The 26,795-nt window shown below is 41.7% G+C and overlaps 1 protein-coding gene across 14 annotated transcripts in view; it reads left to right on the forward strand.

Moving 5' to 3' along the window:
• The window catches only part of AKAP13 (A-kinase anchoring protein 13), a 215,210-nt gene that overhangs the window by 16,679 nt on the left and 171,736 nt on the right, over window positions 1-26,795 (forward strand). For 13 of the 14 annotated variants that reach the window (XM_071814007.1, XM_071814010.1, XM_071814015.1 and 10 more), the window contains exon 2: window positions 4,619-4,673. The exons of the other annotated variant lie outside the window; for it this stretch is intronic. The gene's annotated coding sequence lies outside the window, so the exon portion shown is untranslated. The remainder of the gene's footprint in view (window positions 1-4,618; window positions 4,674-26,795) is intronic. 14 annotated transcript variants of the gene reach the window in all.

Raw genomic sequence — 26,795 nt, forward strand, 5'->3', positions numbered from 1 at the left:
CTTACTTAGGAAAGGGTGAGGGACAGGACCCTCGGCTTCAGTTGACCAATCCTGACTGGGCTCATTTGTCATATTGACTCATATGCAGTTTAAAAGCTGAACACATGTATTTAAAGGAATTTCAGATGTATCTCTTTTCCAGGCCATTCTACAAACAGTAGCAGTACTTACTTTAAAATGTTTGCTTTTTTTTTTCAGATAAGTACCGTTTCTGACTATTTTTTCCTTTTCTTCCCCCTTTACATGAGATGAAGCAGCACATTCAAGATGCATCTGCTTAGCATCACTGAGTAACTTAACACAGGGATGCAGACCAGAGAAAGTCTATAGTCATCTTCCAGGCTTGAAGTCCAGTTCAGGCTGGAAGAGAGCCTTGTAGATACATAATTTGTGTGGATTTAGCATGGCTACTCACATTATTAATGTCTGCAGACTTGCTGGTAATAGCTTGTTAGTGTTTAGATTACTTTAGAGTAGTGATGATCTTTGCAGGGCTTTTATTTGCCTTTTAACAAGGATGTGTAGAGAATCGTCATTCAGTCATCTTTTGCTTCTGAAGGGAAGACTGAAAAGTAGAAAGCCAGCTCAAAAGCAGGGGTTGAGGATTAGGTAAGCAGCTGGGCAATGCTGTATTCTCAGCAGAGAGTTGTTGCTTAATTGGTTACAAGAATTTAGTAGAGGCTGTTTATTCTGTTTGCACACAAACCTTCTCCTGTGCATGCTCTGGCAGCCCTCTAACCTTTCTGGCACCGCTAAGCATGTGCTGCAGCTTCCCGCAGAGAGCGAGATGGCAAGCCCATACTCTTTCAAAGCATCACGAAGTCTCAGACGCGTCCGTGGGGTTTGCTCTCTGATTTCTGGATTTCTGCTCCAACTTTCTTCTCTGAGTTCTGTTGGCACCTTTTTTAACCATCTAAACGTGGTTATACTGTAGAACTGCCTGGGCATGTGTTGAAGTCCAGCCGCTGGGACATAGCTGTTCCATGAGCCCCTCAATGTGTGCAGAAAACTGGAATTGTAGACTTGTGTGGAGGAAACTGGTTCTTGGAATGATTAAGAAACTACTATTGAAATTGTCTGTTGCCTTCAGTCACAGCTATTCCAAGTACAGTACAGAGGCTAGAAAGTAGGTGTCTGTGTATCCATAGCCAGGACTGCGAAGGAAGTGGAAAATCCTAACGTGGTCTTTAGAAGTAGGGGCTTTTAGTTTTGAGGGTTAAAAACAAAAAACACAAACAAAAAAACCCACCCAAACCCCAGCATCATCACAACAACCAACCATGCCGAAGACAGGCAGTGAATTATAAGAGCCAAGTAAACCTGTTGTTCTTTGGCTTTCCTGAAACTGTCATGTGTAAAGTCATACTTTAACTGAACAAAAATAGTTGTATCCAGCTCTGTCACAGTGGGCATTGGCCTGTTAAGCTTTTCTTCTAGTTGGTCAGCTTGGAGGAGAAGACTGTTCAGACCTAGTCTGAGTCCCTCACGTCTGCTGTAGTAGCATCTGGTGCAGCTGAGTCCCTATCAAACTGAAAAGAGTTGGCTGAGGAACATCTAGTCCATGCCTCTTCCTTTCCATGCAATGGTTCATCAGCTGTAACTTGCCAGTGTGGGTTCCTCAGACTTGAAAACAAATGTGAAGGTTTGGGTGCACTTTCTTCCCTTGTTTCTGATTAAATATTGGTCCAACAAGAGTTGTTTTCTGACAGGAAAGACCCAACGATCTTACAAAATGTGCAGAACAAGCAGACTGTGTCTTGTCATCCCATTACGACATTTCCACTGTAGGAGACACCCTTTGCACTTTGATAACCTTGGCCTTATTATATAGTGCTAAACTGCAAAATAAGTAATATGTACAATTGCTTTTGTGCACTGTAGATTTATAACAGTATTGTTGTCTCTTCAGACATTGCGTTGCAAAGCACGTGTGAAGGTAGGTGAGCAATATTACCCTTTTATTTACTATGTGGGGAATATGAGACTTGGCAGCTTTTTCTGGAATACCCTGAGTGTTTGCCAAATAAGCAGCTGTAGTTTATGGTTGAAGTTGGTGATTGCAACAGATGAGATCTCTGGTGCAGCGCAAACTGGGGAGAGCAAGTGCCAGCTGAGCTTTGCCTAAAGGGACGTGTCTGAAGTGATGCAGGCTGGTGGCAGGATAGAAAGCAACTGTTGTCTCCTGGTTCCTTAATTCTCTGCTGGATCACTGAGGAGAAATTACGTGACCTCTGAGCAAACTGAAGTGTCTGTACATTTTGTTCTGAAGTTTTGTATGCAGTTAATAATATCCTGAAGGAGAAACTGGATCAAAATAAGCTCTGAGTTTTGTTGTAGTTCTTTGCTTCTTGGGTGCACATGGGTATTCTGCAAAGCAGGAGGTGATTTATCAGCAATGGCAGCCTTGTCCCTATTAACATAAGTATTTTCGATACTGTGCCTTCCATGTAGTGACCTGTGGACCATCTCTGTTGGGTCTTTATATCCTTCTAGGTTTGGTTGTTTGCTCTTTCTGCCTGGAAGCGATTTATACTCCATCCCTGTCTGATTCAAACTGGTGCCTGTTCAAAAATGTATCGCCCTGTCTTTTAAGTCTTCCTGTCCATAGAATAGTCTGTTGACCGTTTTATTATTTTGTCTTGTATTGATCTCATTTAGCATTGTCGAAGGGGAAAATGGTGAATGACTCTGTGTATCTAGACTGAACGGAGTAATGATGAAGTATAGCTGAGGTTTTTTTTTTTTCTTTCTTTTAAAGCTGCATACTATTTTCTGCTCTGGTTGTTTTGATTCTTGTTTGTTTGGAGGAGAATAGTCTGAGAGAGGGGAAGGAAGAGGCAGCATTTACCCCTGCGACCATTATTGTTAGCCCTATTTTTTGGTAGAGTTTTGCTGCTTGAGCTCCATGTTTTTAAACTTGAGAAATGTGTTTTTGTTTGTATTTCCATCTTGTTACATTTAAAAACTATTTTAACTATACCAGATTGTTTGAACATTAATAGGGGGGATGTTCAGAGGCTTGATAGAGTTTCCAGGCAGCTTTTCATCAGCCAAGTGCTATACTGGGCTCTCGGTGGTGGGGCTTTGCTTGGTTAGCTCTGAGAATCTGCGAAGCAACTGTTCAAAATTGCTGACACATGTTAAGTAATGTGGAAATCACCATCCTGCTCCACTGAAGTCTGAGTGCTCATGTTGGCAATAAGAACAGGATCTGACCCTGAAAATTGCACATGAACTGACTTAATCCAGAGAGCTTTTCCTAGACAGTGTCGTCCCTCTGAATAATTCAAAAATACAAGGACATGACAGAGTATTTTTAAGAGATTGAGAAAATGAAAAAAATTCAAAAAAAGAACAAAACCCGAGATCAAAGGATAAACTAGCCAGAGTCAATGTCATGTGCATACCTGGTGATGCCAGCTTCTTTTAAGAAGAGTAAAATCTCAATTCCATAGTTGAATATGGGGAGAGGTAATGTCTAATTGCAGCAATAATACTATTGGTATAATGCTTATTAATAAGAAATCCATCATTTTCCATGTCCCTCCTCCAAACCCTCCTCTCTTCAGTGTTGGAGCAGCTGTAATCAGCTCGTATGACTTCCCTTCCTCCTCTCATGAATAAATCCAACTACCTTATCTTCTCTATCGGAAAGTCCTCCCTGGCTTTAACAGCCTCTCGAGGAGCGCATAAAAGGGGCTTTCACTGCCTAACAGGAAGCGAAATGAATAGAGGAACTTTTGATAATGCCTTGTTTGTCTGAGCAGAGGATCAGCCCGACTAAATTGTACCAGATTAGTGAATGATAGTGCTTCAGCTCGGGCCAGAATTATAAGTTTTTAATCTTGGAACAAGCAACGACTTCTTCCTCTTAAACAGTGATCAGCTCCCTCTTTGATTTGGAGGCTTGCAGTCATCCATATTCAGTTAGTTTGGGTGTGTTTTTTATTTTAGTCTGCATTCATGAGTCTTAATGAGCCTGGAGTGCTTTTTTTGGTAGCAGTGATTTTGGTAAGACCTGTTATGGCCACATGCCATTTCTACCAGTAACTTGCACTGTGCTTTGGATTTTTATACCCATAATGAAGTTCTGTGTCCCACAGCTTTCTTAATAACAACCCACCCTGTCTTGCAGTCTTTTGCAATTAGCTCTGGGGTGGTTTGGGTATTCTATTATATGCAACACTTTCAGTTCCTGCCTTACTGGAGTGGGTGACTCCTCCTCACTTCCCACCCCACAACTTGGTCCAGACTTTCTGATAATCCAGCTCGATGGGAGGAACAAATGACTGAAAATCTAAATGGGGCAACTTAGCTAATTGCCTTAGGCCTGACTTGTCTGCTGGATAACGCTTGTTTTATTGCAGTCCAATGTGATTGACATTTGAGGAATTGCACTGGTATAATGATGGCAGCAGCACTGGAAAATCTGCCCTATTGTTTTGGATATGGTTGCTGCCTGAGGAGCACCTTTTCGTTACAAATAGCTATCTGAAATGCAACTGATGGCATGAATATACTTATTCTTTTCTTTAAATCACTGAATTTTCATCTTCCCAAGAAAAAATTGAGTTATCCTACTTACTAAAGTTTTCCCCTTTTCTGTGGTTTTTTTCAGGCCTTTTTTCTTGGATTTTAGTACTTGAAAACTCTCTAATGACAACTTTGCTTAGGTAAGTGAAGCAAGATTTTAATTTTTTTAAATTTTGGTTTGTGAGTCTTTTTTAGAATCACTTCCTCTATCTTAACTTATTCTGCATGTTGTGTTGTAACTGTGAGCTGCCAGCCAGCTGTGCTGCGTGTGCTGTGGTTAAGGCTAGAGAGATGTAGTAAACAAAAGTTGGGGTAATGCCTCTAGTATGACATAAGGACCTCATTTATTAATTTAATCAAATGAAGTGGACATAGTACAGGATAATGAAATACAGCTTTCATCTGCACATTACTGCATAATCTCACTGATTTATTTTTTTTTCAAGAGGTGCTCTGCATTTGGTTGTTTTCTTGTCTGAAAAGTAAACTTGGTTTGTTGGTATCAGTGTCATTTTGTTAGGAAAATGAAACCTTAATGCTTCCAGGTCTGTAGATACAGTCATTCTTCCTCCATCCCTTTCTCTATCTTTCCTTCAACAGTTCTAGGTAGGAGTTTCTGACGTGGAGGGCAAATCATAAGAAGATTGAGAGTTTTATATGCTTTTAGCACAAAAGATGGGAGAACTTGAACAAATTCAGCATTCCCCCCATTCCATCCTCTGAACCCCATCTACATGTCTAAGATGCTAAATTCAAGCTGATCAGTGATAAACAGGGTTTCTGAACGTTGATTGCCTCCACATGGTCTTGTCTACTTATAAATACTTTAGTTAACAGAGTTCCTGTGCTATTACATAGCACAGGAATGTTCTTGTGAGCCCATGTGCAGCCCAGCAATGGCTTGGGTGATGGGTGGAAGGACTAAGTGTGCTGTTGTACCAGAATGTACCATGTTTTCCTTTCTTTGTGATGGAGAGAAGATTTGATTGACCTTTGTTGCAAGGCAACAAGTTCATCCTCGGATATGCGGCTAATTTGATGTATTATCCAGGTTTACAAGCAACTCCAACTAAGGCCAAACAGCGACTGCAGTATTCACACAGGAATATAGTAACCTGGCATCTATGCTGATGAAGATAAAAGTGCTGCTGTTCTTTGTAAAGTATCTGTCAAAGGGCTTTCTTTTCCTCTCTGTGTTTTCTGCCACTGGGTCCGTAGCTGTACCCACCCTTTCTTTGGTTTTCTTCCAGTGGATGGTCAGTGTAGAGGCTTCTGACCTCTGTCCCTGGAGATCATGTACCTCAATGAAATTAAACTGATCCAGTTTTAAATGAGAATTCGTATTCAGTCTGCTTCTCCCTGGCATTTGTCCCTCTTTGGAAAGACTTTCAGAGAGTGAATAGGTCTTCAGCCTTCAAAATTCATTTTAACAAAACAAAACTCCAGAGAGGCTCTTGGGTTCCCTTTAGTTTTCCTTTTAGGTAGCTTGTCTGGGTTTATCTGTCTGCCGTTCCTTTGCCCAGATACTGAACTCCAGGTGCCTTTTGTGGTGTGGCTTTTGCCTTTCCCAGAAACACACACACACAGGCCGGTCGCCTCCGAGCTGCGGGTGCTCCACCTAAGGTGGACTTTCTAGTCCTGATCGATGTTCTTTGTGACATTTTGCTAAACCTCAAGCAGGAGTGCGACTGTAAGACAGGGCTGGCATCCGTTGTGTTTTTTTAATTCGGAAAAAAAGACCTTGGCAGAGCTCTCCGTGGTACGTATCTCAGGGAGCTTGTTGCTTGGGATCAAGCAATGCGTTGCTCATGAGATGTGCTTTCCCATCACAGCGTGCTTGCAGTTTACCCACGTTTCCCTTGACTTCTATGTAGTTTAAGGAGTGACTAATTTGCAGCCTGAGGCTGTATTTATTGATGCTGCTGCCCATCCAGAGAGTGGAGTATGCAAACCAGGGAAGTATTTAGGCATCAGTTTTAAATCCTTTCAACTTTGTGCATTAGGCACATCTATGAATATATGCAGACCTAGCTAATAAATAACCTAGGGAATTGTTGTTAAGAGGAAAGGACGTAATTAATTCTGTCATGTACTCTACTTTAAAGTTGGGCCCAGAGCAGTAATGCGTTATGCTGGAAAGGTAAACACTGTCATTATTCAACAACGAAACGCACACAAAGCTGACACTGTTTTCCTCCTTTTGATTTAATAATTTTTTTCTTTTTTTTTTTGCAATGGTTTGAACATCTTAGATGGTCTTTGTTTGGTACAGTGGAAGCCTGATGAAGCCCTACCCTTTCCGAAGGGTCATTACTCCTTTATTTGAATTGAGTTTTGTATTAATGCTGCTCTGCTGACACAGAACGTGTGCTGTTCGAGAAAGCTCTTACTGTGTTTGCTGTGGTTGAGGTGCTTGGCTGTGATTCCTGCAATATCGTTCGGAGGGGAGCGTGTTTCTGTTTCATCAGGTGATTCCTTTTCAACTCCCTACATCAGCGTTGACCCAGGTCAAATGCATGTGTCACATAAAAGAGGGGGGGAAAACCCCCTCCTTTTTGTGGAGGTGCTATTAAAAAGCTGATATGAGTTTCTGTTAACTTACATCTCTTTTTTTCTTCCCTCTATACTAGAGTGCAGAGAAAAGGTGTGTCTGTAGCAAATACAATTTTACATGGTCCTTCAAGCATAACATTTTTTTTTCCAGTTTTGTTTTGTTTTACACACACACACACACACATATATATATTTTATTGGGGAAAGACACATTGGGGGATCCTTGATTTGCATCTTAAAATATTTAAAGCTGCCATGAGAATGAAAGTATCTTTGCTAAAAGGTATAGTTGTCATAGTAAGAAGTTGTATAAAGCAAGACAGTTAACTCTTCAGCTTGTGGTGATAACTGATAATAAGAAAAAATGCTAAAGGGATTACAATTTGAAGGTCCCTTCTTATTGTTACCCGTAGCACAGCCTCTCCCCACTCCTTCACTCTTCTTAGCAAACTTCTTGATGTTTAGTTAAACACTCGCACACAGAAAAACAAGCAAAGACTTTATATACCTATTCTATTCTTGTCTACGCTCCAGACAACCTGGCTTGAATATGAGATCACTTGAGTTTGCATAAAGGAAGATGTATGTATCTGGAGTGGGTTGATGTTGTGCAACTCCTCAGTGTCTCTTCCTATGGAGTTTTCTTCCAAATTTTGCAGATCTGGCTCTTTCAGAAGAAGTCTTGGGCAAAAACCACTCCTAGAGACACAGTGGAATAGCTGATGCAGCTCAGCAACCGTCTCCTAAAATAGGTGGTGGAAGGATGCCTATTTCTTTTAGCAGTATTTTCTTTGGAAGGTGAGCATCTCCTCAGCACATCCTTGGCTCTCTGTGTCTCCCTAGCAAACTATAGCACTGAATACTTCTACCATGGTTCCCAGCTCAGTCAATTTAAAAACTCCTGCTTAAAAGCAACATGGTAAACTATATTTCTGTGCTCCTTCAGGGTCTGCTGGTTCTGACTGCAGAAAGCTTGCAAAACTCACAGGATTTCAGGGAGGAAGGGAGTCCTTCCTAGGTGTGGATCCAAAAGAAGTTGTGTATTGTCAGCTTGCCCAAGCTCTTTCTTCAAAGTATGAAATATTTTACTTTTTAGGGGAGGGATCTGATAGAAAATGGTTAGCCCTTGGTGGGTGGCACAAAGCACATTGACTGGAGGGGCTATTGTTCTGTAGTTAATGTAGTGCTTATTTTGCAGCCAGTGAACTTTTTATTTTGCTGAGGCAGATGGAGGGATTCCCAGTTCCACAAGCATAACCCTGGGAGAGATTAGTTGGTTTTAGGTTTCACCACTTGGATGATGAGGTTAGCTTGAGACAGAGATGCATCCCTCTATATGGAAATGGTCCTGGCCCAGATCTTGTCTCGAGATGTAAAGCCTGAGAAAGGACCAAGAGGTCAACTTCAGCTTCTTAAGGAATGCGATCTATGCTTATTCTGTGGCATGTGTAGACTGCTGGCTTTTTTTTATTTCAAAAAGAATAAAAAAATTAGTTACAAGCTTGCGTGTTATTTTTTAAAAATGCTTTATTTAGAGCTACAATTAGCTCTAAAGTAGAGCCAACTTTACAGCTACATAAATATTTCTCAGTGATACTGAAGCACTAATGATAAGGAATCCTTAGAGATTTTTTCATAGCTACAAAGCAAAGAATGTTTCTCGCAGTATCGGGCTCTTAGCACCTTTCCTCCACTTTACCTGTTTCCCTGCTGCCCAGCTCAGCAACATCCTCAATCTGCTGACACCAGGACATCGTTTTTTTGCAATTCAATAGCAATCTTAAGTAATTACTCTGCAGTTCTCGTAATACTTGTTACAGAAGTAAGCTCTTCTGCCCATGTCAGTTAAAGGTCTGATATTTTTGATGGTGTCTAGAAAACTGAAGCTCTGAAACAAACTAAAACAAACAGAAGCTTGTTTCCTGTTCGCTCACGTGGGCATTTATTCACTTCTCCATCTGCTTTGACTTTGAAGATTGCTGAAGTTCTTCCTCTGTCTGACCCACTTGGCGATAAGCTAGAGAAGATTATCCTTCTTCAGTAGCCAAGTTTATTGGGCTTCAGCTTATTCATGCGTAATCCTTGGAGTTTTGAGTGCTGCTTTTCTCTTTCTTTCCCTTTCAAAACCGTCTTGCTGTCAATTTGTGTACAAATTGGGGAAGTGTTTTTCCAGTGTATAGATAGAGGGAAGAGTTGGTGCAATCACTAGGCGAGAGGGCATGTAAATTGTGCTGAGGAGATTTCACTAAATATCCATGATTTTAAGTATTTATCTCATGCAATTTCTATTTGTGGTCCTAGCACAAAAGAGCATCAACCGTGGAGAAATGCTTTGCTCTGCTAGTTCTTGTACAAGCACAGTTCCAGAGTACAAAATCAGTATGAAACAAAATACAGGACCTGGATACAAAGAAACATCTTTATAGAAACATGTAATTTTTTTAATGCACTCAAAGGAGAAGGAGAGGGTGATGCTCTGTCTTTGTTTTCACACTTGAGTGCCCGTACCAGTGACTGGTTTGCGTGTGAGAGTGGTTATTTTAAGGTAGCATTAAAACTCACTTTTGGTTTTACTGAACATAGTTTTCTTTTATTCTGTGATGGAAAGTTGCTGTATTACTGTGTTTGGGCTGTTGGGTACAATTGTGGTATTTGTGTCACGCTGATTACTTTGGGTCTCTGCATGCTGGATGGAGGTGACCTCTCCTGTTCCCATACAGGTGTGTGTGTTGTGCCCTAAGAGGTTTTGTTCCGTAGCTATCAACAATAGAAACAAATACAAGGTTTTATACAATAGATGGTTAATTCTTCTAATCTGCCTTAGTCTTAAAATTAGTTTTAAGATGATATGAAACATAAGAATTCCAAAATCTTCCTCTGAATTTTTGTACATCCCAGTCAGACGGGTCTGACAGAGACCAACATTCTTTTAAGTGCTGGGCGCTTTGCAGTTACTGAACCTTTGACTTCTGTGTGTTTGTGGATACAAATGAATAATAAGAACAACAGAATAAAAGCTTTGGCCTTTCCTTAATAAGGGAGCGATGGGACAGCCAACACAAATAATGTATGAAAGTCTTGAAGTCATAGTCTTGCTGTCCTTGAACTCTTATTTCACTGTTGCTTATTGTGCAGAGTGAGCTCGAGCGGCTGTTTTAGTTCTTTGCTGTTGCCCTGAATGAACAAGGCATGACTTCACATCTGCTCTTTCCTAGTAGCTTTGCATTAAGGAGGAATGTATGTATTTTGGCTTGTTTTTTCCTTCCTTAATTCTCCCACGTTTTCTAGCCATTTTACTGCTACCAAAACACGACGTGGTTTTTTTGTTTTGTTTTACTTTTTGGTTTTTTCTTTTGGGCCTGGTGTGACATTTTTGATGGACTCAGAGGTTCTGCAGACCAGCTTCTCTTGACTTGAACTTTCAGGCCTTGTGATCTGCACATGATCCTTCTGGCCTCTTGGTAGAAGGAGATATAATAGGAGACCTTTATGGAAAGATAGGCTGTAATTTTGTCCTGCTTTGAACATATGGGATTCTAAGTATTTCCTATTAGATGTACTAGTAGTCTAAACAAACTGTTTTGTTTAGTATAAGCTCTTTATTCTGATAGGGATTGGAGACATCTTATGCAGCAATGACTATAAATTTAAAACTAATATTTGTCATTATTTAAATAAACATAAATCAAGATGGTATACAAAGAGCACAGAAGTTCCCAGCCCAGGAACCTGAAAGAGACCTACGTGGATGTAGGCTGTGTGCTTTTTGTCCATTTCCTCTTAAATTTTAGGACATTGCACACCTACTTAATACCTTTTAAAATTTGTATCAATGATAGAATGGAGATATGTTGCAATGGACACAGATTTTGAAGTTACAGAATGCAGATAGGAGGCATGTAGGATGAGTAGATGGTAAGGATAGCAGATATTTTGCATATCTTCTGGTGCAGCATCTTTGCTACCCTAGTTGGTTTGATACAGAGGACTCCAAATCAAAGCCTTTAAACTGGAAAGGGTAAAGTACTGGGTAGCATGTTGCAAAAAGTCTTGTAGAGTGTGGGAGTAGATGAGTAATTCCAAAAACATAATGCTGGAGAGAAGCTTCCATGCCAGGCTGTTAAATTTCATTACTGCATTAATTAGAAAGGAAGAAGCCTGTTAGTTTTTTTTAAGTTTTGGAACTCAATTGAAGCTCTATCACATTAGATGCAACAACAAAACGATGAAGTGCTTGTCTGGATGCCAGCGGCCTTGTACTTCCAAACTAATTGCATTTTTTGAATCGGTGTTACATTTTTGAAAAAATAAAGCTTAGAACTTGGGAAAAGCAGATGCTAATGAACATGGGGAGGAATGGGCAAGAGAATATAGTATTCTTGGTAATGAGGTGACCTCTGGCTCTGTAATTTTTTTACCAAATAAGTATCATTTTTCATATATAAAATGTAAAAAGTTTGCCTTTGAGGTAATTAATATTAAGGGGTGGAGGAGTTTGTAGTGCTTTCAAGGCCTGAGTTCAGCTTTTAATCCAAGAGTGAATTCAGTATTTTAGACTGAGGGTGTATGGGCTTTTAGTTCATCAGGCTTTTCAAAAAATTACAAACTTGCAGATGCGTGGGAGACTTGGGGGGAAGCCTGTACCTCTAAGTGGTGGTAACATTTAAAACTCATATGGGTATGGGTCTGATCAACATCTGTTTCAATGTTCCCATAAAAAGCTTATGACTTGGCAAGGTTTCAAGGACTGAAGAAAAAAATAATGCTCTGTATACAACATGTTTTATTAATGTTGAAGGAGTAACGTTTGCTGCATTTCAGTGTCTGCCACTGCACAGAGTAAGTTCTGTTTGGCTCTTGCAGACTTTGGCTTTTCCCCTGAATGAAACATGGTGTGATTTCACATCTGCTTTTTCCTAGTAGCCTTGTATTAATCAGAAGTATACATATTTCCAAGTTTTGCCTAGGTTTCCTCCTTTTCCTTAATTCTCCTGCGTTGCACAGTAAATTAATTATTTTTTGACCCTCAGCTGGCACTCTAAAGTGTATTCACATAAACCTTTATGTTAAGCATCACATCCCACTTGCTTGCTGTGGTGACTTTTTGCCTCCTTTTAAGCTATATGTAAAGGTGAATTTGAAACTAGACGGCTGACAAAGAAGTAGTCTGTTAAAACTTGCAGATGTGGTTGACCTAATAAAAGCAATTTAAAAAAATATATATATATTTTTCAGGGAAATCGGTGCTCTAAAACATGAACTTTAAGATGAAACTGCTGAAGATAATTTGTGCAGCCAAAACGCTAGGGAAGGCAGATAAGGCAAACTCAAGCACAGAATCACACTTTACAACCACACACTGGTGTTACTTCGGTAAGGTTACTTCTGCGCTGGGCTTGGCTGGCGATCAAGGTCTGGCTTAGGGAGACGGCTGTAGTGGGATCGCTTGCGGTGTGCAAGGCATCGGGTCACGCACTGAAACAGGAGTCTGAATTCAAATACTGAACAGCCTCTTTTAGCAAGTGCTGTGCAGCCTGGCTGGAGGACACAGCCTGGGTTCTTTGAGACAGGAGAATTATAGGTATGGGACTTCTTAAAAGCAGTTTTTGCTCCCTGCGTTATTATGCTGTTAAATATTGAGATGGCGATATCTCCATCTTATGCTTCTGATTTGCAGGTGCTATTTCTTAATTAATATTTATGGAGCATTTGTAGCACTTTAAAAGTGCTGTAGGATTGTAAAATTGCATTTGCATGTGCATGCTCTTAAATGTGGAGATTTCCAGCTCCTGCTGTGCAAGTGCTGGGCTGAGTCACGCAGGTTCACCCTGACCCGGTTCTTTCCTTGTTTGCTCACTCCTCCAATTTGACCCAAGCCATCAATTCTTTCCTCATCCTCCTTTCTGCCATGGGTTTGCCACTCTGTCCCTCGAGGATCTGTTCCCATTTAAAGTGTTTAAAGTCAGAGTGGATGTGGCTTTGAGCAACTTGATCTAGTGATAGGTATCTCTGTGCATGGCAGGGGCATTGGACTAAGTGATCTTTGAAGACCGTTTACAACCCAAACCATTCCGTGATTCTATGATCTCATCCATAGACTCCATAGAAGTCTGTTTGAAGCCAATAAAGGTTCTTATCTCTCCTCGCCCTGTTCCAGGGGTGCCCGTGGATATCTTGACACTCTTCCCCACATGCATGATGATGGGCATTGGTTCCTGGCAGCAAACAAAGCATTTCTTTCTCCAGTTCCTTCCTTGTTTCTTCCCCAGGCCCTGCACAGAGGTCTGGCATTTGCCCTTTAGGGAAACCATTTGGACTTTTAATTTGCTTCCCTGAGGAGGAGCTGGGTTAGCATTAGCTGCTCTTGTCCCCATGATGGGCATGGAGATCCTTGGAGCTGGAGAAGAGCAGCAGCTGAACCTGGACCAAAGTTAGGGATGTGTGGGGATGAAGGCTACAAGCCAAAAGTGTTTTGGTGCTGCCTGTGGCAGGGACAGAATGAGAAGGTGCTTTTTCAGGAGAGATTTGGGGAAGGTCATCTGGAATTGATATAGCTACTGTGGCCAGATGTTGTGCTCCCTCTTCAGAAGTGGCACCTGCTGCCTTTGTGAGGCACTCACACTGCCCCTATCTGACCTATAAATATTTTGAAACTTTTTTGGTATTTATCAGTAGTAGACAGCTGAAAACCAACCATGTGAGCGTGATTTGATTAGTTATTTGAAGAAATTCCCACTTCCCAGATCTGAGTAGTCTGGACTTTTAAAGAGGCTTAATATATTATCTACAGATGAAAACAAAAGTTTTGCACTGGACTGTCTTAACAAGAGATGCAGAAATACCACCTGCTTCATCAAAAGCCAAAATCCCTTTGTTTGTAACCAGACTGAAACTCCCTGGGACTTGCTGATGTCACCTGTGGTGCTGGCACCAACACTTACGGCCGGCGTCCGCTGAGAAAAGAAAAGTTCATGTAACTTGGTCTGCTTCCCCTCGCTGAGCCAAAGCTTTAATTCAAGCGTGGATAAAGCAAGGAATTTGATCAGACTCCTAACATCGGTCACACTCTGAACGCAATGAAATGGAGTAGAGCTGACTTACAGAACACAGGGTTTTTCTTGTGAAGTTTGAAGCGTTTTGCAGGTCCTTGAAAATTGCGTGAATAGTCCCCATCTAGGTGCTGTGAACTGTGGTTCAGCTCTTTGCAATTACCCTTGTGCAACGAGCTCACTGTGTGGATGATACAAAATAATTTGTTGTTGTTTTTTGTGTGGTCCTCTCAGACAATTCCCTCAGCATCTCTTAATCTTGGATATTTATGGTTTGAGATAAAGTATGTGTTGAATTGCACTTAATCCTAAATCAGGTCTATACTCAGTCTAGCAATGGAGGAAAAATTCTGTTATGCTGGAACCCTTCTCAGGGGTTATGTGGGTTTTCTTAAAATAAAAATGAGGGGAAGGGAAAGGAGAATAGATGGTTAAGTGGTTTCAGTCACTATTAATGTTTGCCTACTGCAGCATTAACTTGTATTTCACATTTTTCCCAGGGGTGGGAGAGGAAGGAAAGGAAGGAGGAAGTTGGTTGTACAGTTTTAGTTAAACTGGGTTAGGTCTTGTTAAACTGGTGTGTGTTACGAAGTTAAGTGGTTTTTTTATGCTTAGTTGTATCCAGCAGCCTTAGGAGTCTTGGAGTTGCAGTTTCCTGGATTTGAATTGCTGTGGTCATCATGGGGTAAGATTGAGTTGAATGTGCAGCAGGACCTAGAGAGTTGACATTTTTTGCTAATCTAAAGTATTCCTCAGCCCCTGGCAATGCTGAGACGTGTCATGAATGTTGTCAGCACATAAAATTTTGTTCTGGATGCCTTTAGCACTTGTTGCTGTGTTCTTTCCTATCTTCTTTCCAGCCAGTCCTTGCTACCTTTATTCTTTCTTTTTCTTTTTTTTCTCAGCAGTTTGTTTAGCAAAGAATGGCATTCTGCAAACAAACCAAACCTTGGGTAATCTAAAAGACTTAGGGCTGACCCTGTTGTGAGTGGAGTTTTAGGTGGGGAGATGATCTCCACGAGGAGGTCATCCCATGATCTGCTGTACCCCAGCCCGTGAGTTGTGTGCCCACCATTCACCTCTGCTGGCTGGAGCTGAACTTTTGCTGTTTATGCCTGTTTGAGAAGTTAATCTTTCTAAAAGGTCCTGAGCTGCTTGGCATGGTGTGGTTGCCTCAGCTACGGGAGTGTAATGCTGGGGGAAACAGGGATAAACATTTGCTGCTCTTTATTTGCATGGGGAATTACAAGAACCTGGGATACATTTAGCGACTTGGAACAATTTTTATTTGAATGCTGGCTTGGTCATGACCTCCTTGCATTTGCATAATGAAACAAAATTTTCAAGCCATTGCAATGCAATAAGAAAAATCTGTTAAGATAGCAGTCCATTTATTTATATTAGCTGACCCTGGGCTGACAAACCAATTTTGTTTAATCTGTTTCTTTAACTAACCATCATATACTTGAAGGAATAAATTAACTGGCATTTAATGAAAGCATCTGTGAAGCCTACCTGCTCCTCTATGTACTGCACAGGTTGAAAAGCTTTGCCAATGCACAGGTTGATATTTTAAATTAAATAAATAAAGAAATAAAGAAAAAAAGGATTAATAAGAGGACTATAGGGCTTGTTTCTTCGTGTTCCTGTGACTTGATTGCATCTATAGTTTCTCATGAACGTAAGTTCATATTACTCCATGGGATAATTGAAGTGCCACTGACTTGGGAGCTCTGGAGTGGCATTTATCAATCTGACCTCTTAAGACAAAGCTGACTCGTGCTCTAACCTGTCCTTCCGCACTGAAATCATGGGTGCGTTTGGTCTTCCACACCACCGGTGTATTTTTGGAGCTGAAGTGGACTTCTGTGGAAGGGGAGGAGGAGCCTGGCGATGGCGGGGTCTCCCTCCCTTACAGAGGCACTGCCGTGCTCTGCACCCCCCCTGCCACTCGCTGTCTGTCCAGCATCTTCCTGAGCCCTGGGGAAGGGGATGAACAAAAGGCGTTCAGCATCTCAAGGCTGGAGATTGCGTTGGGAGGTTGCTGGTGTCATCCAGTGACTTTTCCATTTTAATGTGCAGTGTTGGGGCTATTTGAGCAACTTTAAAAATCAGGTGCTTATAGAGAGGATAAGGAAGATATATGCAAATGTGACCCCTTGTGCATTGTCCCTTTTTTATGTGATAATTTATATCAGGTGAGAAGTCCTCTTGCAGACAGATAGATGTGCCTTAAAAGGCACAAATAGTGATGCGGAATTATGTTTGCTGACATGGATAATACTGGGAAAGTTGATGTTCTTTCCTGACTGCTGTTGGCTTTTAGGCTTAGCTTCTGTGCTGCCGTGACCTTCTAAGATGTGTGGTCTGTATGTTACTAAAAACATACAGCAAATAAACTTGTCCAGGCAAGAACATGGCATTGATGCACAATTGCTACCTAGAGCCCTAGGCCTGAAGGAAATATTAGTGTTGGAGGTGGTGGTAACGAGTACTCTTCCAGGTCTCTCTCCATATTTAGTCCTTTTAAGGTTTTAGCTATGCTCTTGGACTACAATTTTTTTAATTGCAAGGAACATAAATCTTGTTGTTACATTACAAGAGAATGCAAAAAAAAAAAAAACCACCACCTTCTTTCAATTCACAGTACATTCCCCAGGAAAAAGAAAAAGGTGCCTGAAAGTGATGCTGAAAAGCATATACCTTTTGAAGCTGTGTGGAGATGAATATTCAACCTATGAGCCAGGAGCAAACTGTGGCAGGGATTATGTAAGAGATTTGTGTGGGAGGAATTTAATTCACCCATGGTTTACATAGTATAAAAGAGAAGACCCATCTTTCCTTGACTTACAGGAGTAGCCTCACTAAAGTCAGAGCTACTATTCACATGGAGGATTTGCAGATTGGAGTCTAATTTAGATGTATTTATTTGTGTAAGAGTGGCTCGATAATACAGATAATGCACAATTTGTTATGTCTGTTAAGCTTTCAGATTTCCATCCAGTTTAGGAAGAATTCGCTGGACTTTATCACGCTGGAAAATGAGCCTGTCATTTCCTGAAGAGTAATAAAGAGCATTGGCACAGATTGTGATGTCTTTCAAGACCCAGCAGTGTTTCTGCTTAGTGTTTGTGAGCTGCCTGGCACAGAGTGCCCAAAAGGCCATGTCTAGGTACCTTGGTGTTATAATATCTAACCAACCAAAGCACGGCTGGTTGAGCATTGCCAGCAGTTCTTGACTTTGTTCGTGACTTAGAATACACAGGAGGAACAAAGTCCCATTATACAAATACAGGAGGATGGTGGAATCTAAATGAACTGCTGGGAGTTGCCTTTTCATGGAGAAATTGGGAGTTTCTGCTCCTGAAAGAGATCTCCCGTTGGACCTGTCAGACCCAAGGATCCAACATCAGCCTTCATAGCTTTTTCTTGCAGTACTTTTGAGAGGGTGATAAGTTGGAGGTGGGGAAACTATTCACGTGAAGCAAAAACGAGCGTCTCTCGCCAGACATTGAACAAAGTTGGGTCCTCAAACCTACAAAAAGTTACAAGATGGCAGCTTAATGAACCCTACTCTTTTTCAAGGTATGCTTAAGCTGCTTGTGATTGTGCCTGTTTTGGGATATACCTGTATTTCTCTGCTGTGTTTGAACATACTCTTTGAATTCTTTAAACGTGTTGAGAACCTTTCTCAATCCTGTTACATGTCTGAACATCATCAACCCAGATGCTCATCCTTTCCATTTAGCTGTGATGCATCTGGCGACATTTGAGGAAGTTTCCTCTTGTTGCTCATGTTCCCCTCCTTGCCCTGTGAAGGCACAGGATTATATTTAGTGTTCTTTCCTCTTGCTGCTCCAATCCAGAAAGGGCTGGAAATTTCTCCATCAAAAACTGGTAAGGATTTTCTGGCTGCCTTAGGGTACTTTCCTTCCAGTCCTCGCCTCTGCCTCCCATTGCCTTGTAACAGCAACGCTTCCCCAGGAACATGGTGTACCTGAGATGCAGGACACATGCTTGCTGTGGTAGTTAATCATTGTGGATGCTGATGTGGAATAAGTTTGTGCGGCCAACAACAATAAAGGTAGTTTTCAATAGGGGCAAACCTGGGTGTGAGAGCTAGTTTGCTGGTGGGACCATTTCAAATGGGAAGAAACACGAGCTGCTGGCTTTCCGGCTTTGTATTTGGGGGAATAAAAGACATAAAGGATGTCTTTTGCAAGGTGGGTTAGATATTAATGAATGGAGCAGGTGGACTGAGCAGAGCAAGTGCTCTTTTGGTAAGTGCATGGCCAGCGTTGTGTGATGCTGCCTCTGTACACCTTTAGTGTTCATTCTTCTCATGTTCCATCTGCCCAGTACAAAACATCTTCTGAGGATGGAAACAAAGGTGGGCTCATGCTGTTTATCCACATGGAAAGTTAATTCTCGATGCCTTGTTTTAACCCCTTCTCCTGTCTCCTCCAGCTCCCTGCTGAGCTGGCTGGGTGCTGGGGTGCTACTCACAGGCGGACAACATGATGTAGTGTGGGAACAGCTTTTGGCTGACACTGTCCCTCAGCTGGTGATAAGGAGGAGTCCTGAGACATTCTTCTGCAGACCGCAGTCCAGATTGCTCTCACGCTCCCTTCTGTCTCATGCTTATCATACCTGCTCCAAGCAGTGTAGGAAGCAGGTGTGTTTGGATTGCTTTCATTTAAAAAAAAGTTGAATGATTTGATCAGTCCTGAGAGGTAAGAGTAACAAATGTGGTAAAATGTCATGTTTTTAATCATGTTTTAATCATGTTTTACATCTGAAACGTAAATTGTTGCATTGTAAACCTCATTTGCAGTGCAATGGGCAGATGAGGGATGTTTTACTGCAAGATGACATTGCAAGAGAGCTCAGCGTTGGGTGTCTAGGATGAGGGTATCCTGGTCTTATAGTCAGAAATTCTACAAAAAGAACCAAAACAACAAAAAAATGCATTACCCTGATAATTCTAGAGAAGCGTAGCTCAGAGGCATGTCTTGGCACATATTATGTTTAGTGGCTCAGATGCTCTGTGGTCAGTCTTTCCATTCTATGTAAAGTGGCCTGGGGCAGATGGAGCCTGAGTTACCTGACCGAAGGGTCTTTTTCCTTCTCATAACTTCAAAATGATTTCTGTTTTTGTCATTTTTGTGCATTGGGACCATCCAGTAAAGACACACATGCTTACAATAAAAAGAAGACTGAATCTGCATTCTTTTCTGTTGCTTTTATGTGGGCCTTTTGGCTCATGACTCACAGGCTCTTGTAGAGGCTTCCCAGCCAAAAATGCAGCTGCATTTTTCTGTGTCACATGCTGCCTTGCCAGGTCCAGTAATAGCAACTATTGGACAAGAGAGAAGAGGAATAATACAACCTGCCTTACCACAAGTGTGTGTGGAATCATACTCGTGGGAAGTTAAAGATGACTTTCATAGCAAGTAAACATTTTTACAAACTTCCTCCGTCTCCTCATCCCTATGTGTATGCTGCTTGTTAACACCCTGGATGCTTGTGGAAACAGTACTACTAATAAAGGATACCTCTATGGTTTTGTGATCCAAGATCTGTTACCAATGACGGAATTGTGAGATGTTCCTGGAAGAGTAAGATCCAGCAGCAGGGGAGAGGGTTTGTGTTACAGCTGGAAAGCATCGTTTTGGCAAATACATTCGGCTGAGAAAAAAGTGCAAAGCAGAGAGCCTGCTGGATCCTCAAAGTGGACCTCATTCCCTGTGCAATGCAGATGTTTCCCACAACAGTTCACCAGCATGTTTTGCACATCTTCAGTCCCCAAAATGCTGCTCTCATCTCTGTCTTTCATCTTTCCAAGATTTTAGTTTTACAGTGTGCCATGAGAAGATTTGTCCTGTTGAAAGACAATGTAAAGAAGAAATGGAGCAATCTTCTGACATGTATATTGAAGTGAGGGGTTGGTAGTTTGGCCTTTCTTTAAAACTTTCAGGAGAAGCCCTGTGATGGTAACCAGTTGCATCTGATCAGAAAACAAGCTTTCAGCATGTGCATTTTTTCCAATTAAGCAGTTGTGTCCTATGTTGGATCCTTCCCATAGTACAGGGAGAATAAAAGATGCTTTTAGTGTTTTCTAAATTTGTGACAGTACTTGATACATACCCTGTTTCCCCTTTTATGTAATATGTATGCTTTCTCAATGCTCGAATTTTCAAGTGCTCTTTAGTGCATTTCTGTACAAGCTTATGAAACTTTAATCCATTACTAAACTGTTGCAAATACAAACTATGACTGTAAACAATATATGCTCTTGGTGAAGAGTTACAGTCTTGGAGGCCTTTATGTTGAAGATAGCTTTTTGTTTTAATTGAGAAAAATGTCAGCTTGCTAGCACCGAGGTTTAGTTGAATCTGCTCTAAGGCAATGTAAAGGTACCTGTGTGTGCATCTTCCATGCAAAATGGAAAAGAAATTGCCACAGCCATGGAAGGAGCAGACTGCACTGCTCCTGGTCTCTTCTTTTCTTGTTTCTTGTGACCTGGTACTGCAAGGGGCTGAGCACGGTGCTCTTCGAATGCAGCACAGGGTTAGATTGCACATCTAATACCAGCAGATGAGTGTTGCTGGTGACCTGCTTATAGTGTTAAACCACTACAGACTTTGCTGAGCAATGCTGAATGCACTGAGGGATTGAGGTCTTGGCTCTTCCTGGAGATATAAGTGCTTACTTCGTATAGCAATTGATTGACGATTACTAGAGGAGAATGAGATCCATGTTGTTTGATGTCAGCCAGCTCAAAATTCAGGCAAGTGCTAGCCAAGCTAGCTCTGCAGACCTCTGCAAGCAATGAGGAAATGTGTGTCCCCGAAGCATGCTGCTTCCATCCTAAAATCACTAAAACAAAGTGGTCTATAGACAGGGAGGAGATGACTAGCTTAGACCGAGCCAAATTTTTAGAGAGGTAAAAATGGGTGATGAGAATCTTCCATTCCAGGTGCCCCAGGTCACTTTTACACTGCCCTTCTTGGAATGAAGCAAACTGTACAAGAAACTGTTAAACATTGCTGGCTTTGCAAAGTTCCAAACTAGGTAAAATAGTCACGATTTACATCAAAACCCAGATAGGAACAAATGTCATCTATGTTTAGATCAGGCTGTTTTCTTTGTCCGGTTGCTCTTGGGCATTAGGAGAGAGGAAGGGTCTGGGAACAGGGCAGTAGCTGAACAAAACAAGGTGAATCAAGGGCAGAGCAGGAGGCTTAGCTTTCAATTTCCTTGTCTTTGTTGCTTTAAGTCTGACCCACTGCATTGTTTATTGTTTTGTATTTAATTTCCTTAGTTGCTTAAGGAATGGTTGTGGCTGACAAACCTTGAACCATGGTCAGGTGGGACATACAAGATTCAGATAAAGAACCTGATTTCTATGTCCATGAAGACTTTTTTTTTTTACATAGGTCAGAGAAATTAGGTGCTGGTTTCAGAGGTGCAGAGAAAGCTTTTAGTCGTGGTTAGCTCATAACTTTGTTCTGTAGCCCTCAGGATGAAAAGAGAAAGTCCAGCCTCAGGTGTTTGGGTGAAGCACAGGAGGAGATAGATCAGTGCATTAGCACCAAGTTTTGCTGGCAGCAAAACTGGATTTGATCTTTTGCTGCATCTCTGTGTTGAGCTTTTGTTTCCAACCATAGCACTTTGTGCCTTTCCTCTCCTGATGCTCTGGCAGTTGAGAGGTGGAATTTGATTTGCAAAGGAAAACAGCTGTAGTTCAAGCTGTGGAAAAGTTACTGAAGACAAATGTCTCCAGCTTTTAATTGCTCCTATAAGCATTAGAGACAGGCCTAATCCTGAAGTTATGGGCATGAGAGGAAAGTGGAAGTGAAATTTTTCAGCTTGCAATAGAACCTGAATGATCCTAATGCTTTCTTCTGACCTTAATGTCATCTCAGAAAAGCCCAGAAACAGAAACCACCTCTCACCTTAAAATAAGTAAAATCAGTAGGTAGATGTTTACCTCTTGTAGAAACACTAGGAAAAAACCTTGTTTTTTCTCTGTTTCTGTGTCTGACACGACCTTTCCCATTCCTTCTTAATCACATGCATACCTGGTAACCCACTGCCACTCCTGAGGTTTACATGAAAAGATCTCTGTTACTTAGGAGTTAATCAGCTTCTGCTGGTTGTCCTTTGTGCACCTGAAGTTCTCAGATCTCTTCCTCTTGCGTCAACCCCAAGAATTTAGATCTCAATAAAGAGCCCTTCCCTTGTGTCCCCTGAAGAGCATTGCTCATGGGGAAGAGAGCCCTGTGTCCTTCAACCAGCTCACCCCACCATGTAGATATGCCTTTGGAGCTCACCGAGGCCTGGCTGTACGAAGAAGAGGCTCAGAGTTGTGCTCGTGCTGGTCCCAGAGCTCCAGCCCCTTCTGGATCTGGGAATTTGCTCCAGCAGAAAACTGACGTGACAGAAGGAACGTCAATCTTAGCTTAACTAAACGTTGATCTGGCCAGCCACAGACTTGTGGGTGGTGGCAGGAGCTTTGGGGTGGCCAAGACTTCTTGGTGGCAACTGTTGAAACCTCATCAGAAGTGGAAGTTCTTGATGGGGGAGACTCAGCAGCTACCTGTGGAAGAGCATCTCTAGAGCTTGGCTGTATCTTTTCCTGGCGCTGTTAAGTGTCAGGTCTTTACTGGAGGATCTAAGAGCTCTAAGATTTGTTCACCTTTTGCAAATTGTCTGTTGAAGAGATTTTGTGTGGATGTAACTCTTAATGAAGTAACCTTTCTTCAGCTGTGAAACCCATGGCTTACTACATTTGATGGGTTATCTGTGTTCTCTAGCAGCCTCTAGTGCTAAATGCTTATGCTGTACCCTCGCACCCCTTGTGTTTTTCTTTTGGTGGGGGAAACAATGAGTGTTTGCTACTGCTAGGAAATAGGTTAAATAGATGAGGGAATATGTGGTGATTATCTCAGAATACTTTTCTTAATCTACATGTATTCTTTGTGTAGATTTCTGAGCAGGTGTTAAGTTCTGGTGTCTGTTTTGTGTCATTTATAGAAATACCAGCACTTGTTCATTCATCTGAAGCATATTAGTTCTTATTATTTGCATTTAGGGCACACAAAAGCTAAATGGCCATCAGTGTGTTACTGCTCTCCATGGCATAAATCTCTCTTTCTAGTCCTAAACGTGCTATGGAAAAAGTGCACGTGCCCTTAGACGTCATGGTGAGCGTTTTAATTGAGCGTATGTTGGAGTGCTTTGTAAGTACAGATCAGAAAAATGTTGTTTGGCAATAGATATTATCTGTGAAATAAGGATCTAGATTTAAGTCTGCTGCTGTTAAGGGCAGGGCACCTGGAGGGGAAAAAGAAACAAAAGTAAAATTGTTATCTTGCAAAGATAATTCAAGCATCAACAAATGAAAAGCACAGAGAATAAAGGTATTTGACCCAAGGTAAGAACAATATTAAACACTGCGGTATGGTTTCTGCCTTATAACATTTTCCTTCAGAAAAAATGAACAAACCATTGAGCAAACTGGTGCCCTAAAACCAGACAACTAGATCAGTGGGTTAGACACTGACTGAGGACCAGTCAGTCTGGGCACAGTTAGGGGCAGGTATCTCTCTCAATAAATGATCTGTTTACGAGGACAGCTTGTGCCTGTGGTGTGGGCTGTTGGCCAGGTGGACTTCAGCACTGGTGTCGTGGCGCCTCTGGCCATCATCTCTATGTGCTCCTTGGCCCTTTTTCCCCCACTCACAGTAAAAAGGTCCTGGCTCAGATGGTAACCAAATGTGTTGCCACAAACAGGGTAATTGTCAGTGGAAGCAAAGCAAGGAGCAAAAACTTTCCTGGTCCTGAAAAGTATTGAAAAGGCTATGTGTGCCATTTGAAAGGCTCTGTGAGCTCAGGAAGACCAGTTAAATATATATATATATTTTTTTTTTTTTCCTTTCTCATTGGTTGGGGGGGTGGTTTTTTTCTAATTTTTCCTTTCGTTACCAGCTAACCCTGTTTAGTGCTGTGCAGGATGGCAATCAAGTCCTGAAAAAGACAGGCAATGTCTGACCAGAAGATTGGCCACAATCGCAGGAGTACAGGAAAGGGGAGATCCAAACAGTTTGGGGCTGTGTTTGCAAGAGGTGAATCACCACTTACATAGGTGTAGATGGGTAGATAGGGACTTGGAAACCCTACATGCACGTGGAAATGCGGGTAGTGCCTTTATTGCCGTGTGTGTGTTTGGGTAGCACCTGCAGCTCCTGTTGACGCTCAGGTGGTGTTGCACAAGTGGTGGCTTACAGGTGTGCTGGATGAAGGGTGTGCCCTGGCAATTAGAGTCAGCTTTAACTTCTTGTTTTTCCTTCACTGCTCATTGCACTGAGCAAAAAGCAACTTTGCTGTGCCTGCTTGGAGTGGGTGAGGGCATTCTGTTGGATGAAAACTGTTGTTATTGTTATAACTAGAGATCATTTGGTCCAGAGGATGGCTGAGAGGAGAGATGGAGTAAGACCAGGAAGGAAAGTACTGGCAGATACGTCAGCAAAGTTGCCTAATTGCCTGGTGTACCCATAGTAGGATTTGGTAAGTGATGGTAACCTTAATGCAATTTGGTTTTGAATTTTTTTTCCCCAGCATGCTTAGCAGCTGGTAGTGAAGTCATCGCAGTGCTAGTTTGGTGGCTGGTTATAACTCTTCATTAACGATAAAGTGGGGAGGAGTGCACTTTTCAGGGACAATAATGAGTAGTTCTCACTCTGGCCACCTCCAGCCTGTATGTAAAAAAACATGGGAGGATGCAGGCGCAGCCAGGACTTCACTTGTCTGTGTAAATGCAGAGCAGTAGCAGGCTCAGATAGTTTTAGGCTATATTTGATGTCAGGCTTTGAGATGCAGGTTAAATGGACATTTGCTGACTTGTTTTGGGAATCTTTGCTGGTGGCAAAAGTTTGGTTCCTGCCCCAGCGTGCACTTGGGAGTTACAGAAGCACTGGACTGTTTGGCTCCTGGGCAAAATCTGTGCCGTGTGCTCATGCTATTTAATAGCGCCCCTTGCTTTTCTGCTTGTATTATGCTGTGTTGCTATGACCTATCTCTTTAAAGATATTCTTATTGTAGGCATCTGCCTCTTTAGGGAGGGGTGGAAAAAAAAGGCAACTAAATGTAAAGGGTCTTTTTGCTGAACAGAGGAAAAAAAAAAGTCGAGCTACATGAAAGCAAATTTGGCAACCCACTGAAGAGGCTGGAGGATGAAAGGTGCTCTACAGTTATGCACTGGTGGTTTTCATCCATATACCTTGATGATGTAGTAGTTGCAGATCTGCAGTTAGACCGGGCTTGTGACAGGACCCTGAGCTACCTTCTGCCATGGCAAAAATTATTCTGTACCTAAAGGAAACAAAATAGAAATGCAGTGACATTCTCTGAGCTTTACCATTGTGCACTTAGTGATATTTGTGTGATGAACGGCCTTGTGGCTTCAGCTGTGAAGTGCTCCTGTAATCAATTGCTTTGTAAGACCTTGAATGGGTCGGAACTGTGTGCCAATGCACTTTATAAACATGCACATGTGGCTAATGCATCCAGAAACAAGTTGTGGGCCCAGAGGCTTCCTTCAGAGATTACTCAATAATATCTGAAAAATTCTCCCCACTGCACCGTGTCTCACCCATTGCTCGCTTTGCTGCTGGCATTGCTGCGGCAAAAAGTTCCCAATCTGGATTTTAATAGAATTAACAGCTTGTTTTACAGATGAAAGGGGGATAGGAGTATGGCATTTTTCTAATAACACCAGTGACATACTTTTCATTTTGAAGGGTTTTTAGGTAAGGTGTAGCATCTCTTCTTGAGACTTTTGTTTCAACAATCATATGCAAATATTGGTGAGCAGCTTCCAAGCTGACACTGTCACACTTCTGACCATTGCAGATTTGGCATTGTCAGTTTTAAGTCCTTCAATATAGAACATGTGGATTGATGATGACACTGAACTGCTTTTCAAAATCCAAATAATACTTCTCAACCATGATGCTGGTATAGTGCTTTTCATCTGAGTGCTTCACAAAAAGACAGTAAAATTATGCTGCTGGACTGCAATTTGGGACAATGTTTATTGACATAAAAAGCCAATACAGTATAAAAGAGTATTTAAAATCAAATGATTTCTCCCTTATGTTGTATCAGTGCTATGAATAGAAATCAATACTATCTGGAAGTATTGGAGCCTATTCAGAAATAAAAAACTTGCACTCAGAAATAAAAAACCACAGATTCAGAAATCTTGGGGTAGGAGCATTGACTTCCACATAAACTGTACATGTTGAGTGCTCATCAAATACCTAAATTGCCTTATTTGTTGTTGCCGTTTACGGGTAATCTCTCTTTGTTGACCCTGTGCTGATAATGCTTTCTTAAATGAGGCTGCAGCTGGGAGGTAAATCGCACGGTCAAAAGTCACCCCAGTTGTAAACTGAACAGGTTTCACTGGGGTTATGTCATCTTTGTATAATGGGATGTTAATGGTGAGAGGAGCGAGCACGACTTACGAGATGCAAGGGGTTGCTAAGAAAGATTTCAGTTTGAATGTGAATTTGGGAGGGAGATTTGAGAAAAGGGCTGACTTTGCTTTGGAGCATCTCTGCTGTGGGTGGCACTGATGCTCGAAGTGCTGAG

Source organism: Patagioenas fasciata, chromosome 12 (assembly GCF_037038585.1).
Source record: "Patagioenas fasciata isolate bPatFas1 chromosome 12, bPatFas1.hap1, whole genome shotgun sequence".
Classification (NCBI taxonomy): Eukaryota; Metazoa; Chordata; class Aves; order Columbiformes; family Columbidae; genus Patagioenas; species Patagioenas fasciata.